Source organism: Cetorhinus maximus, unplaced genomic scaffold, assembly GCF_964194155.1.
Source record: "Cetorhinus maximus unplaced genomic scaffold, sCetMax3.hap1.1 HAP1_SCAFFOLD_431, whole genome shotgun sequence".
Taxonomy (NCBI): Eukaryota; Metazoa; Chordata; class Chondrichthyes; order Lamniformes; family Cetorhinidae; genus Cetorhinus; species Cetorhinus maximus.
In genome coordinates, this window is record NW_027596375.1 from 244,393 (window position 1) to 260,110 (window position 15,718).

Here is a 15,718-nt window from a genome sequence, read left to right on the forward strand (position 1 = left end):
TAAGGAGTTACAGGTTATTCACCCAGTGATGATGAAGGAACAGTGATATATGTCCAAATCGACAACAACAATTTGTGTTTATATTGCACATTTATTGTTATTCAGTTTTCCAAGGCATTTCACAGAAATGTTACAAAACAAGGTTTGACACTGAGCCACACAAGGAGGTATTCATGCAGGTGACCAATAGTTTGGTCAAATAGGTTGGTTTGAAGGAGCATCCTAAAGGATGCTATGATGTAGAGAGGTGGAGAGGTTTAGGGAGGGAATTCCAGAGCTTAGGCCTTGGAAACTGATGGAGTGACAATCAGTGATGGAGTGATTATAATCAGGAATTCTCAGGAAGTCGGAATTCGAGGAGCGCAGATATCTCGGGGGGGATTGTGAGGCTGGAGGAGGTTACAGAGATAGGAATGAGCACAACCATGGAGGAAAACAAAGATGAGAATGTGAAAATATGGGTGCTTCTTAAATGGGTGCCTTCAAATCATTTCTATAGTTTGTGAACGGCTGTGGGCCAAGCATTGATCCTTGGGGTATCCCACAAGTAACAGCCTGTCATCCTGAGAATGAGACATTTATTCCGACTCTCTGTTTCCTGTCTGCTCACCAATTCTCAATCCATAGTAGTATATTACCCCAATCCCATGTGCTTGGATTTTGTTCACTGCATCTTGTGCTTTGTTCACTAACCATCTCTCTCTGTCTCTCCCACTCCCCTCTCTCTTTTTCTGTCTCTCTCTTTGTCACAAAGAATTCTCCAGCCCAGCGAGTTGTGGATGCTCCATCATTGAATATATTTCCGGCTGAGATGGAGAGATTTTTGGTCTCTCAGGGAGTCGAGGGATATGGGGAGTGGGTGCGAAACTGGAGTTGAAGCCCAAGATCAGCCACAATCGTATTGAATGGTGGAGCAGGCTCGACGGGGAGTTAGGACTTTTCTTGTTCCTATTTCTTATGTTCTTATAGAGGCCAGAGTCTTGTGTAGGCCCAGACTGGGTGGCAGGTTCCCTTCCCTGAAGGACATGAATGAACCAGTTGGGTTTTTATGACAATCCAGCAGTTTTCATGGTCACTTTTTCCTAGTGCCGGCCCCACAAATTCCCAGATTCATTCAGTTCAATTTCACAACCTGCCTTTGTGTTTTTGTGGGTTCTCTCTCACTCCCTTTTTTCTGTTTTAAATCAATTCCACAGGGGATTAGAAGGGGAGGATTTTCATTCAGGAAACTGAAACCAAACATCACATCAGGATCTGACAGAGTCGCCCAATTTATCAAAACCTGAATATCATCGGATTTTGAACATGGAGGGAAAAAGCACCGTTCACAGTGGGGAGAAACCGTACACGTGTTCTGTGTGTGGACGAGGCTTCAGCCGATCATCTGGCCTGTCGAGGCACAAGCACAGTCACAGCGGGGAGAGTCCATGGAAATGTGGGGATTGTGGGAAGGGATTCAGATTCCCGTCTGAGCTGGAAACTCATCGGCGCAGTCACATTGGGGAGAGACCGTTCACCTGCTCCGAGTGTGGGAAGGGATTCACTCATTCATCCAAACTCCTGAAACACCAGCGAGTTCACACTGGGGAGAGACCTTTTAAATGCCCAGACTGTGGGAAGTGCTATAAAAGCTCCTGGGATCTGATGTCCCATCAGCGTGTTCACACTGATGAGAGGCCATTCAGCTGCTCTCAGTGTGGGACTGGCTTTAGGTGGTCATCTCAACTCACTGCACACCAGCGCACTCACACTGGGGAGAGGCCGTTCACCTGCCCTCAGTGTGGGGTAAGATTCAATGATTCCTCCACCCTGCTGACATACCAGCAAGTTCATGAGTAACGACAGTGATTGGATTTTGCTGTTAATCACATCCAGGACTGAACCGTGTGCATTGGGATGTGATTCTGCTGATGTTAATAAACTCCAGAACAGTTATAGGCCTTAATATTCTGGCTAAACGTCAAATAAATCAGCTTTGACCGGCTTCAGCCCATCATCTGGCCTGTCGAGACACAAGTGCAGTCACTCTGGGGAGAAACTGTTGAACTATCGGGAGTGGGGGAAAGGATTCAATTACCCATCCCAGCTGGAAATTCATCAACACAGTCACACTGGGGCGAGGCCATTCACCTGCTCTGAGTGTGGGAAGGGATTCACTCAGTCATCTCTCCTGCTGAGACACCAGCGAGTTCACACTGGGGAGAGACTGTTCACCTGCATCCAGTGTGGGAAGTGCTATTAAGATTCTGGGGAAATGATGTCCCACCAGGATTCTCACACTAAAGAGAGACCTTTTAAATGTCCAGACTGCGGGAAGCGCTATAAACATTCAGGGAACTGAGGCACCATCAATGTGTTCACACTCGGAGAGATCGCTCAATTGCTCTGAGTGTGAGAAGGGGTTCACTCATCATCCCACCTGCTGAGACACCAGCGAGTTCACTCTGGGGAGAGACCGTTCACCTGCTCCGTGTGTGGAAAAGGATTCACTACCTCATCCCACCTGCTGGGACTCCAGCGAGTTCACAAGTAACTACAGTGATTGGATTTTGCTGTTAAACACATCCAGGACTGAACCATGTTCATTGGGGTCTGTTTCTGCTGATGTTTAATAAACTCCAGCCCAGTTATAGGGGTTAGTGTGCTGAATAAAAGTTAATAAATCAATTTTATGTGAAATATACTGTGTGTCAAATCTTTTTGATATCTCTTAGACAAGTTAGTTCCTTTCGAAGGGTTCTCCCTGTCCCTTGTCTCCTCCATCCTCACCTCCAACAAGAAGTGTGAGGAGCTCATGGAGCTTCTTTGTCACTAAGGTTGGGACAATCCGATCAGCTGCCTCTGCTGCTTCCTTCCCTTCCACTAGCCCACCGGGCCAAACTATCTGTAAAGGTCCCCCTTGTCCGAGCCCGGAATCCACATCTTTCTCCAGTTTCTCCCCATCTCTCCTCATGCCCTCTCAATGCTCATCTTGTCCATGAGACCCAACTTCTGCTCCACTGACCCTATTCCCACTAAACTGCTGATCGCCCAACTTTTCCATGTTCAATGAGATTGTTAATGGTTCTCTCTTTTGGTACTGTCCCTCTTCACCTTTAAATCCACCATCATCAACCATCCTAATAAAAACAATTTTGACCCCACTGTCTTTGCAAACTGCCCCCATCTCCAGCCTCCCTTTCCTCTCCAAAGTCCTTATACTTTGTGTCCCCCAAGGATCTATCCTTGGCCCCTCCAATTTCTCATCTACATTCTGCCACTAGGTGACATCATCCAAAAGCACCACAACAGTTTTCACATGTATACTAACAACACCCAGTTGCATGTATAATCAGTGTCCTATTATATTAATAATCAGGATCTAATTGCATTAATAATCAGTGCCTGATTACATTGTCAGTGTCCTATTACGTTATTAATCAGTGACCTATTACATAAAGAATCAGCATCATATTACACTAGTAATCAGAGTTCTATTACATTAATAATCAGAGTCCTTTTACATTACTAATCAGGATCTAATTATATTAATAACATGGTTCCACTGAATTAATAATCAGGCTGCCTGTTGCAGCAATAATCAGGATGCAAATACATTAATAATCAGAATTATTTCAATGAACTATCAGAATCCTATTGAAGCGATAATCAGGGCCCTATTACATTATAGTCATTTGCCAATTGTGTCAATAATCATGATCTGATAAGATGTATAATCAGGAGTCTAGTATATTAATAATCAGTCCAAATACATTAATAACCTGTTAGTAATCACCCCCCCCCCACCCACACTCCCACCCCCCCACCCGCACCCCAACCACTCAACAACTCTCACACCCCTCAACAAATTTCACTCTGGGGGTCACATGAAGCTGAATCATTAAAATGGGGTCACATCAGGAGAAACTGTGGGAAGCACTGATTTAATCCAACCCCTTCCTGGACTTTAAATGCACATATCTCATTACTTACCTCACCATTCAATGTCACATCTCCCTGTTTTATCTCCCTGACAGAAGTTATTATTATTCATGTTTATCAGGTCTCGTTGTGGGTTCTTGTTTCCAGTGTTGGTGTCTGTTTCACTTCATTCTTCACCCTGAACCTGTCATAGATTCTGCCATCAGCCTGTACAGTACATGGCCTGTTGTCATGAAAGGAGTGGATTATACTGAGCAGCTTTGGTGGACAATCAAGTTTCTCCAATATCTTCTACAGTTCTGCCCTGCTGACGGAGTCGAAGTCTTTAATGAAATCTAGTAAAGTAAGGTAAAGAGGTTTATCCTGTTCTCTACATATCTCTTGTAGCTGGCGTATGGAGAAGATCATGTCCCCAGTAGATCTGCCAGCACAGAAACCGCACTGTGCTTCTGGATACACTCGGTCTGCAAGTAGATGGAGTCTTTTAAGTCTGACCCTAGTGAAGGACGTCCCTGTGATGCTGAGGAGTGAGATGTCCCTGTGGTTGTTGCAATCTCCTCTCTCAAATTTATTTTTGTACATTTTGATAATTCTTGCATTACTCGTGTTCTATGGAATGGATCCTACTTCACAACAGAGAAGGAGGTCGTCATGAAGGTGCGGCAGTAGATGGGACTTCCTGGGCTTGAGCAGTTCAGTTGGAATTCACAGAATCACACAGTGCAGAAGAGGCCCTTCAGCCCATCGAGTCTGCACCGACACGTGAGAAACACCTGACCTACCTACCTAATCCCATTTACCAGCACTTGGCCCAATTCCATCCTTGCCGAGTGCTTTTCTGTTTGCTGAACAATCAATGGCCTTTATGCGCTCAAGTGATGAGGACTCCTCGTCCAACTCAACCATGACTGGAAGATGCAGTCAGCATCTTCAGTGTCAACGGAGACTGGGAGGTGCCGGTCCCGTGGGAGTACAGCTCACAGTCATCTTCAACCGACTGGGACATCTGTTCACTTCTGTCAGTGAGAACTTCACCATCTGCTGATTTCAGGGGGGCAACTTTGGTGATGGTCGGACCAAGCGCCCTCCTGATCCCATCATACACAACACATAGATTTCCATTGTCACAGGCAGTTTGGATTTATTGACGTGGGCTGATCCAGTGTTTATTTGCACAGTATCTCCCTGTCTTTTACACAACTGTCTCAGCTACTTGCAAGTTACACAGTGCTCTAGCTGTTGGGTTTATGTTGTAATCAGGTTGGCTTTGCTTTTTGCTTCAATGACAGATTCATCTCTGCTGAGTAGGTCTCAAGCCAGTCTTTGTTGTGGGTTCCACCTTTACCAAATGTTGCTGCTGCTGTGTCAGAAATGATTGAACTCAGCGACTTCCAAGATTCAGCAATATCAGCGTTAACTGATGAAGCTTTTACTGATGTGCCTGTAAAATATTTTACTGTTTTATGTTCCTTGATAAATTAATTTCATCATGGAGGTGTCTTTGTGTGGAATGTACAAGTCAGTAAGAATTGTCAGCAAGGATTAATCAGTACTCTCTAATTGAAGATGTTAATTAGTGGAACCTCTCAGACACTGAATTGTAGACTTTGCTCCAAAGATAAATTTAGGATTGAAGTAAAAATTCATAGTTTTATTGTAATCGAGTTCCTGTTGAGAGTTCTTGAATTAAGAGGAAAGTTCACAGATGGTGCTTTTAAGAAAGGGACACTGCAGCTCAGATAATCAGTGACAGATCCAGAAAATTAAACTCCAACCAGTTATAGGGGTGTTAATATCAGCAGAATCAAAGCTAATACTATCTGACTATCAGTCCTGGATGTGACTAACAGCAGCAATAACAGCGAAATCCAATCCCTGCAGTCACTTGTGAATTCGCTGGTGTGACAGCAGGTTGGCTGACTGAGTGAATCCCTTCCCACACACAGTGCAGGTGAATGGCCTCTCCCCAGTGTGAACTCGCTTGTGTACTTTAAGATTAGATGAAGACCTGAACCTCTTTCCACAGGAAGTGCAGCTGAATGGCTTCTCCCCAGAGTGAACTTGCTGGTGTGACTTAAGGCTGGCTGGCTGAGTGAATCCTTTCGCACACACAGAGCAGGTGAATGGCTTCTCCCCAGTGTGAATTCGCTGGTGTGACTGAAGGCTGGCTAACTGAGTGAATCCCTTTGCACACACAGAGCAGATGAATGGTTTCTCCCCAGTGTGAACTCGCTGGTGTGCAGTGAGGTCAGAGGAATGCCTGAACCTCTTTCCGCAGGAATTGCAGCTGAACGGCCTCTCCTCAGTGTGAATTTGCTAGTGTTTTAGCAGGTTGGAGGACACAGTGAATCCCTTTCCACACACAGAGCAGGTGAATGGCCTCTCCCCAGTGTGAAATCGCTGGTGTCCACTCAGGTGGGATGAAGACCTGAACCTCTTACCACAGTAAGTGCAGCTGAAGGGCCTCTCCCCAGTGTGACCTCGCTGATGTGTCAGCAGAGTGGATGACTGAGTAAATCCCTTGCCACACACGGACCAGGTGAACGGCTTCTCTCCAGTGTGAATACGTCGATGGCTTCTCAGCAGAGATGGATAATTGAATCCTTTCCCACAGTCCCCACATTTCCACGGTTTCACCATGGTGCTGGCCTCAATGTGAGTGTGTCAATGAATTTCCAGCTGGGGTGGATAACTGAATAGCTTCAGACCATTCTCACATTTTCTCATCCACACACACAACACGTACACAGTTTCTCCCCACTGTGAATGGTGCGATGATTTTTCAGGCTGTGTAACTGGTTAAAGCTCTTTCCGCAGTGAGTTCACTGGAACACTCTCACTCGGGTGTGCGTGTCTCAGTGCTTTCCCAGTCACACTGATGTTTGAAATCTTTTTCCCACAGAAAGAACAGTCAAACATTTCTCCTTCCACATTCAAAGGTTGATTATATTCAGGTCCTGATGAATCGAGTGGCTCAGTCAGATGTTGATGTGATGTTTGGTTTGCGTTTCCAATCTACAAATCTTAATATTTGATGATGTTTGGCATCTGAAAATCAAAAGTAATCATTGTCAGTCCAGCGTGGAAATTAATAATTGACAATTCCACTTGCTACGGAATATTTCTTCCTCCCGTCTCCCCTCCCCCACCCCAAGCTGTAAATCACAGTCCCACACACACTCTCCTTCCTGTGATGAGAAATCCAGATCCATCATGCAATCTCCACCATTTCTTTCCTCTCCCAGTTTTCTATCTCCCTCTGCTCTGGCTGGGTTCAGTTCTACAGCCCTGCTGTAAAAGGAATTTAAAATCCACTACTGTAAGTCCAAGATTAGAAACCGAGAAGAGACAAACATTTCCCTTGGTTTGAGTTTGCTGTGTGCCTGTAAAAGGAGTTTCCAAAATCCATCCCTGTCAGTCCAGGATAGAAATGCACAATATTTTCTCCTCCTGCTACCTAGACCAGGATGTGACCGCGCATGCGCCCTGCTGCACATTGCCCCTATCAAGATGGCGGCCGTTACCCCGGGCCTGGCGAAGGGAGAAATCCAGAATCCAGTTCTCTGCAAACCCAAGACCCTTGTTATTTGGGGTCTGCGCCCTGCACTGTGTCTTTATGAAGCCTCCCTGCCCACTCCGCTGGCTCCATTCCTCCTCACACACCCACTAACTCTGTTAGTTTGCTCCGCTCGACTTTCTCTCAACCACTCTGAGCAGCTTCAGGCACAGACCAGCACTGCGCATGCTCATGAAAGAGACAGCAATGCGAATGCCCCAGTATACTCAGAGACGCGCATGCGCAGCGAATTTCTGTTGTGAGGATAGGGCACATTCTGTCCCGCATTGAAAGCTGGGTGAGCGCCCCGCCATTGAAAGACCAAATTGTAGAATGTCTTCATCCTGCAATCAGAATACGATCGGTGCCATAGGGGCAAGACATAAAATTGTTAAATCAATTGATGCAACGGCCACTTTGCTCCAGGCTCCACCACAATTCTCTCCTGGATGTTATGAACAGCAGAACAAACCACGACAGTTAGATCTGAACTCAGTGCAGTCTCAGGAGATGGGACGAGCTAGTGACCTTTTTCCCCCCTACACATGGAACATTTAAACTGTGTTTTGCCAGCAGCAATGCTCTGATTATGGATCAAATCCTTTGAACTTTTAAAGTTGGAATGCTGACATGTGGGCAAACTGAATAAAGCTATTTGCGCACGTGAAGCATCTGAACATTGACTCTGATGTTATAAGTGAAATTAACTGATCTGAGACATTGAAAGGATTCTGCACATCAGGAATTCAAACCTAATATTGGCTTCGGGACAATCAGAATACTTGGGAACAGACAAGACACGCAAAGGCTCGAAGGAGAGCTGGTTCCCGGTGACATGGATGTGCCTGCAGTGGGTGGGATCAGACTGTTTCCATGTAGCCATAATGAAGGCCCCAAACTTTACCTTGGAAGAGCTAAACTTATAGAGGACAATTGTCATTCTGGTAGCAGAAATCTGAAGCTTTAACTCACTAACACCCCAGGTTAAATCTGCATCAGTCTCTGTGGTGCAATTGGTCAGCATGTTTGGCTGTTAACTGAAAGGTTGGTGGTTCAAGACCACCCAGGGACGAGGCTTACACTGTTTCCCCCCCATCGGCATTCATCGTCACACAGTTCCAGGCTGTCATTAGGTACTTCCGCTGAAAGAAAAGATTTCTGAAATGTTGCCAGTTCGACTGTTATCCAAGTGAGTTCCCAGGCAAACAGCTTTTTTCGAATATTCATTTCAAATTTAATGAGACAACAATTAGCCCTACCATGGACCGATATCTAACCCATTGGAAATTTATGAAGTTATTGGATTCAACCAAGCCCATCAATTATTCTCGCTTTCTCAGCTCCACAGTGAGTGATACAGGGAAAAGCAGCAATATTCCAGCCCCGCACTCTCCACACCCACTTCCAGAAAGCAGTGACTGCAGCTTCAATCAGCGGGTTACTGCCCATCCCTGGGACACAAGATACTCCAACTCGGGTCAAACCTCCCAATACAGCGAGCACAGGCTCAGGAAAAAGCAGGTAGATTATATCCCGGTCACTAAACCTCCGAGCAGCATTTACACAATACCCGAGTTAGTGAGTCACAAATAAAAGTGACACAAACTTTCTAAATGTTTTCAATGTAAAATTCCTTCATTTTATTGAAAATCTGACTGTTGGGAATCTGAAAATGAGCACCATGCGATTTGTGTTACCGAGTGAGTTGTTTTCCATTGTTTGTCCGTCAGGTTTGCAATTCAATTTGTGTTGGATATTGAAGCGAATCTGATTTCAAAATAAGGTAACAAAGCAGGTAAATATTAAATCCAGAAACAAATCCTGAGGAAAATGGATCACAATGTTCGGAAGGAGGTGCAGCTGAGAAGTGGAAGCTGTGAATGATGCATTGATGATTGAGTGGAAAGCATTGGATCCTTGGTCAATCATCGTGTCCGAGTGGTGAAAACGATGCTTTTAAAATTCACTCGCGTTTCCCCAGGAAAGTTCCAATCTTATCGATTGTGCTTCTCATTATTGCTGATTTCAACCAGGCGTCCACAGAGCTCACCGATCAATGGAAGAAAAAACATCCTAAAATTCTCCTGATTTTTGGAAGGGAATGAAGGGCTCTCGGGATCGGGTCTTGGGACTGGGGATCCGCCATGATCTTATGGAGTGACGGAGGAGTCTTGTGGGGCCTTGTGACATGTCGCTGCTGCTTTGATTCTGTTCTATTTGAGTAGAAATACCAAACAAAGCAATGGGCAGTAGCATCCTGAGCTCGGTATCGCAGCTGAGCGGTCTTAGGTGCTGATTTGAGGTCTCATTCTTTGTTGAGGCGTGGTTTCTAACCCCAATGCTGCTGAAATTGCCCTATTGGTTGAAAAAGTGCCAGCTCACAGTTAAAGCAGGTATATGCGGTGTTTCACTTTAACAGGAAGAACGAGGAAGACAATAAAAATATAAATGGCTGTGGAGAAAAGGTGGGGTTTTTGAATTAGCTGAATTCCTCTTCCATGAGCCAGAATTTATACAATGGGCAGAATGTCCTCCTCCTGTAGCCGCCTATGATTTTATGCCAATGACACTAACCTGTGCATAGAGCCAGTCGTCGTGGCCGAGTGGTTAAGGCGATGGAGTCAATATCCATTGGGGTTTCCCTCTTCTCATTATTCCTGGTTTTAACTTTGTGTCTAGCTCAGTCGGTAGAGCGAAGGCGCGTAATGCCAGGGCCTTGGGTTCGCCCCACGGCGGGCACAGCTTCTTCGAAACAAATAATTCACCAACCTCATCACTGCGGTTCTTGTGAAATTTGTACATGTTGGATATTCACCACTGAAAGTACTTGATGCACAAAAATTTCTAAGCACTTTCACGTCACATCTCTTTCTGCCTCATCTCCAGCTCTCTCTGCTCTTCCAGGAGCTACTTAACCAATCTCAGTCAGTTCATGTGAACATAAAACACAACGTGATCAGTTTACAGATAACAAGGCAAAGAGACACCAGGGAATTTCCTGATTCTCCCAGGTACTGATTACAGGAATATGCACAGTGCCGATTATCCACCGCTACACTCTCCTTCCAGTCTTGCATACGTTGTTAAGCTTTGAAATTGTTCATATTTTCGCACTGGATTTCAATGTGAAGAAAGCAGAGCTGTGATAAGCTTATAATGTTCAGCAGATGTACTGTACGAAGGTACATAACAGGCTGATGATAAAAGTGCTCTTTGGATGCGGTGAGCTCCAGTGAAGAATTGGCACCATTAATGTGTTGTTCAATAAGTCTCGTGACAAATCTCGTGCTAGAAATGAGAAGAAAACTCGCTGAATTTGCTCCGTATTTTGGTTTCAAAAGAGCCGAATGGAAGGTTAGAAAGTACATCTCGCTAGAGTGGGTTATAAAATGGCAGAATGACTGTGAAAGAAGCACCCGCGCTGTTGGGAAACATAAAATTACAGAAAGTTACAGCATAGAAAGAGGCCATTCGGCCTCGATGAGCTGATGTGCTGCGTTTAAAGACCAGTTGTGATTGACCCATCAGGAGTGATATCTTTGTCAGTGCAAACAGTAGGGACCAAAATTCGTCCTTCCCCCAACCATATTTTGCCTCGCGCCACCATCTCTGTGGTCAGTGCTTTGCACCCAGCCCTTCTCTTGTCCTCCTTTCATTCATTCATTCACTCCGCCTTTATCTCTGTTCCCGACCTGTTCCAAGTGTGATATTTCCAGCTCGGAGGCAAAACTTCAACTGTCACCCCAAAGATTCTGATGGAGCTGCGAAATGTTTTCAATCAAAAAGTACTTAATACCCATTTTAACAAGATCAAAAATCTGAATTCCCTGACCAGGAATCGAACCCAGGCAGCGGCAATAAGAGCGCTGAATTCTGACTGCATGACCACCAGGGAAGCGGTGAAGCTTTTATCAGTTTGGCTTATCGACGCTGCTTTTAACAATTTTCCATTTTAAATGGAACGAATTCTTCAGTCAATGACAACAACAGTTGCTGTGAGCTGGGACATGGAATTGACAGTGAGGTGAAATAGCCCCACAAGCTGCTCATGTGTAACTGTCAATTTCCAAAACCCACCAACATCATTACTGCGGCTCCTGTGAAACTGACAAGAGAACACACGGCAGACATTCATCACTGAAAGTAACTGACACATCAAATCCTAAACACTTTCATGTTGCATCTTTTTCTGCTTCTGTCCCTGCCTCGCCTCCAGCACCCTCTGCCCGTCCAGCTCCCAGGTCAATTAGCTGCTCGATGCAGACACAGTCAGTTCATGAACCCAAGCTTCCCCTAGAAAGCAGGGTCAGGGAATGTGGGACCCAAGGATTTTAGAAAGAATGAGTTTGCAAATGACATAGTAAAGATAATCTGGGATCTCATCTTCCTGATTCTCCCAAATACTGATTACAGGAATGTGCAGAGTGCCGATTATCCACAGTCGCAGGCTCCTTCCATTCTTGTGCACATTGTTAACCTTTGAATCCACTCGCAAGAAGGATTATAAAATGGCAGAATGACTGTGAAAGAAGTAACCGTGGTTTTGGGAAACATAAGATTATAGAAAGTTATAGCAAAGAAAGAGGCCATTCGGTCTTGTGTGCTGCTCAAAGAACTCTGAAGAAGAGTCAGACGCAATAGAAACATTAATTCTGTTTCTTTCTCCAGAGATGCTGCCAGACATACTGAATTTTTCCAGCATTTTCTGTTTTTATTTCAGATTTCCCGCATTTACAGTATTTTGCTTTTATCTCTGGATTTTTAGCCCAGTGACAATGGCACTACGCCATCTCCTGAATGCTGACAAATGAATAAGAAATTACGGGTGTGTTTGGTTGGGTTTTCTCCTATTTAAAATGATAAATCCTCAGGCGGCAGGATTCGAACCCATGTGTTCATTTTTAACAACAAATGTAAATTATTGAACATTCACGCACACTGAAATGAACAAGTTTGGATAATGCTCTTGCCCCGCTTCAAACCGCTGCTCTGCCACATGTGAAATGACCGTGACCCCCACTGCCCTGCACGAACCCTGCACTGTAAAGATCCCAATGGAGCTGTCTGGAATGTTAAACTGTGACGTCATGGAGCAGCACTTTGGGTCTTTGTTTTGAAGAAATGGAATTCGGCTGTTCTCATTAGGAATGCTGGAGACAGACTGATCAACAATGTCATCATCAAATGGCACAGCTCAGTAAGAGGACCTAAGATGGAAGCAAAACATTGTAGATGCTGGAAATCTGAAGTAAAAACAGAAAATGCTGGGAAAAACTCATCAGGTTTGGCAACATCTGTGGAGAGAGAAGTTGAGTTAACGTTTCAAGTCCGTATGTCTCTTCTTCAGAGTCAGGCCGACTCGAAACATTAACTCTGCTTCTCTCTCCACAGATGTTGCCAGACCTGTTGAGTTTTTCCAGCATTTTCTGTTTTTACTTTAACAAAAAGCCCTTCACCCCATTGTATCTGTGCCAGCTATTTTTAAAGAGCTAACCAATTCGTCTCAAATTCCTTCTCCCTTTCCTTAAACCTGAATTTTCCCCCTTTCAATCATTGTCCATTTCTCGCTTGAAGAAGGAGTTTCTGCAGAATCCATGCACAGTTTGCCTTAGTTAACCAAGTTTCCCTGACCCAATGACATGAAGAGTTGGACTAGGATTCCTCATACAGTTTTCGATACAATCATTATTTATTTATGCAATTGATTTCATATCGAATTACAAAAGAACTTTAGTCTGATCAGGCAGGTCATCATTATTTCTGAGCTGATATATACAATCTAACTCCATTTTCTCCACAAACTGGAGAGCTGGATTCAGGTTCCAGTCTCTGGAGGAGTGGGTCTGAATCCCAACGCACCCAAATTTTCAGCTGCTTCCCACTTTCGGGCACCCTTTGGGTGAGCCAGACACAAGTCCAGTTTAATACGGGGAGTGGGGCGGGTTGTGGTCCTTTATCTTGACAGGGTGAACGAGGAGAGACAATGTAAATAGAAATTGGTGTGGAGGAAAGGCGGGTGTGTGGAATTGGTTTAGTTACTCTTCCTGAGAGCCAGCACAGATAAGACAGGCCGAAAGACTTACTTTATAGCCGCCTCTGGTTTAATATGAACATGTTTTAGCCAAGGAATTGCTATTAGTAGTGGACGAGAGTTGAGGACGATGTTTCTGACATCCATCGGGGTTTTCCCAATGTTGGTTTGCTGACTGCGGTTCTCGTTGTTCCTGATTTTAACCAGGTGCCAACAGGATTAGTTATCGATTAAATAGAATCAAACAAAAACTCCCGCACTTTCATATTCCATTCATCTGCAAGGATTTACGAAATCTGCAGACAGAAATGGAACAAAACTGAGCCGGTTTGGTGACATCCTTTCTTTCTCGGTGTTTGTCTCTCCTTAGGCCTCTTTCACTCTTGGTGTGCATGTCAGTGTGTGTTCCGCTGTGTGTGTCAATGTGCTTCAGTTCCTCATTTTCACCATCCACACTTTATTCACCTTAGTTTTTTGGCTTCATATTAAAATCGTAGAGAGAAAATAAAAACAGGTTTAAAAGGTTCAAGAGGAATTTTGTTTCTGCATTTTTGGGTGGAGACTATTCAGCTACTAAGTGTCTGCACGCTACAAAGAGGAGGGTGATTGAAATTTTCACTGAGCAACATTTAAACAGACAGACACCGAGTCCATGTGGCCGAGTGGTTAAGTCAATGGACACATCGAGAGAATGAATGTGTAAATGCAAGAAGTCCAAACTGATATCTCTCGGACATTAGGAACTGGATTTCTTCTCGAAGCTGTTCCACGTGTGACATTTGCAGCTCTGATGTGAAACTTCAACTCTCACTCCACTGATTCGGGCGGAGCTGTTGTGTCTTTCGGTTTTCAATCAATAAGTAAATCAGGCCTGTTTTAACAGTTTGTATCAGATCAATAAACCTTCATCTCCTGGCCGGGAATCGAGTCCACAGTGAAAGGGCCGAATCCTCACCTCTAAATTAAGAGGAAAACTGTCTATAACTCTTGCAACATGCTTTATCTACGCTGCATTTGCCCTTTTTCAGATACTTTCACCAGAGATAAGTTTCTGCTACAGAATTTTATCATAAACGACATCTTCGGGCAATGACAGCCACTGTTTTTAAGGGGTGAGCTGCAGTGAAGGGTTGGCACCAATAAAGTGTCGTTCAACTGGTCTGGTCCCAAACCCTGTGCTGGAATTAAAGAAAAACTTTGAGTTTGCTCAGTGCCTTGACTTCAAAAGCGAGGATGTAAGAAAGTACGTTCCCATAGAATGTAATAAAATGTCGGAATGACTGGGAAATGATGCTGGGAGACATAAAATTATAGACAGTTACAGCAAAGAAAAAGGCCATTCGGCCTGGCGTGCTGCTTTCAAAGAGCAGTTGCGATTGATTGGTCAGGAGTGATATTTGTGTCAGTGTAAACATGTGGCAGTAAAATCATTACCACATTACCACGGCAGACATTCATCACTGAAAGCAACTGACACACATCAAATTCTGCCGTTTTCATTTCGCATCTTTTAATTCTCTGTTCTCCATCTTAGACATTTCCAGGTCTATCAAATATCATCCATGCAGAACTTTGTCCTGTTCCTCGTTCCACTAGGAGGTTTACTGTCGGTATGACGCAGCAAGTGGCTCCATAGCTCAGTGGTTCGAGCACTGGTCTTATAAAGCAGTGGTCGTGAGTTCAATTCTCACTGGGGCCTGTAGCTAAGATTTATGAAACTTGGTGGCAAGGTAACCTTAGAGGAGAGCACTGCAAAAAGATATCGCAAAGTGATTTGAGTGGGCAACAAGATGGCAGCTGGAATATAATGTAGGCAGGTGCGAATATGTTCACTTTGTTGTAAACATTAGAACAGCAGAATGCTTTTAAAATGTGAGAAAGTGAATGTGCTGATGTTCAAAGAGTGTGCTTGTACAAGAAATATAGAAAGTTAGCATGCAGGGGCAGCAAGAAGTTACGAAGCCCAATGGCATATTGGCCTTTATTACAAGGGGATTGGAGAGCAAGAATAAAGAAGTCTTTAACGAAGGGTTTTGGTGAGACGGCATCGAGAATCCCGTGTGCTGTTTTCATATCCACATTTATAAAAGGATATACTGTCAGTGGAGACGGTACAGAGAAGGTTCACTAAATTGGTCTCTGGGATGAAATGGTTGTCCTATGATGAGAGGCTGAATAAATTGGGCTTCTATTCTCTGGAGCTTAGAAGA

At 44.4% G+C, this 15,718-nt stretch overlaps 2 non-coding genes and 1 pseudogene across 2 annotated transcripts; 2 read left to right on the forward strand and 1 right to left on the reverse strand.

Annotated features, from left to right (window-relative positions):
* Window positions 1-5,634: 5,634 nt before the first annotated feature.
* LOC144673675 (uncharacterized) overlaps window positions 5,635-15,718 on the reverse strand; it is a 35,843-nt pseudogene continuing 25,759 nt past the window's right edge.
* trnan-guu (transfer RNA asparagine (anticodon GUU)) lies at window positions 8,476-8,549 on the forward strand. The gene has a single exon. It is a non-coding gene; the product is annotated as a tRNA-Asn (tRNA).
* Window positions 15,135-15,207, forward strand: trnai-uau (transfer RNA isoleucine (anticodon UAU)). Its single transcript has one exon. It is a non-coding gene; the product is annotated as a tRNA-Ile (tRNA).